This window comes from Cynara cardunculus, assembly GCF_001531365.2.
Source record: "Cynara cardunculus var. scolymus isolate 2C chromosome LG 2, CcrdV1, whole genome shotgun sequence".
In the NCBI taxonomy this organism is placed as follows: Eukaryota; Viridiplantae; Streptophyta; class Magnoliopsida; order Asterales; family Asteraceae; genus Cynara; species Cynara cardunculus.
This window is the reverse complement of record NC_037529.1, coordinates 3,809,780-3,810,051: the sequence shown is the minus strand read 5'-3', so window position 1 is coordinate 3,810,051 and position 272 is coordinate 3,809,780.

The window sequence follows — 272 nt, the reverse complement described above, 5'->3', positions numbered from 1 at the left end:
AAAATATTATTAAACCAAAAATAAATTATTTTGTTATTAAATCTAAATTAAATTATAATAAAAAATTGAATTAAAGAATTATACCAAAAAAACGAAGAGTATTAAATAGTTAATTTGATACTAATATCGTTTTTTTTTTCAAATTTTTATAATATCTTCAAATTTATATTTCATTCAAAAATAAAAACATTACCGTTTTCTCAAAACCACATAAAATCGTATTATATCGATAAAGACAAATAATAAAAACTAAACATTAAAATGAAGATTTA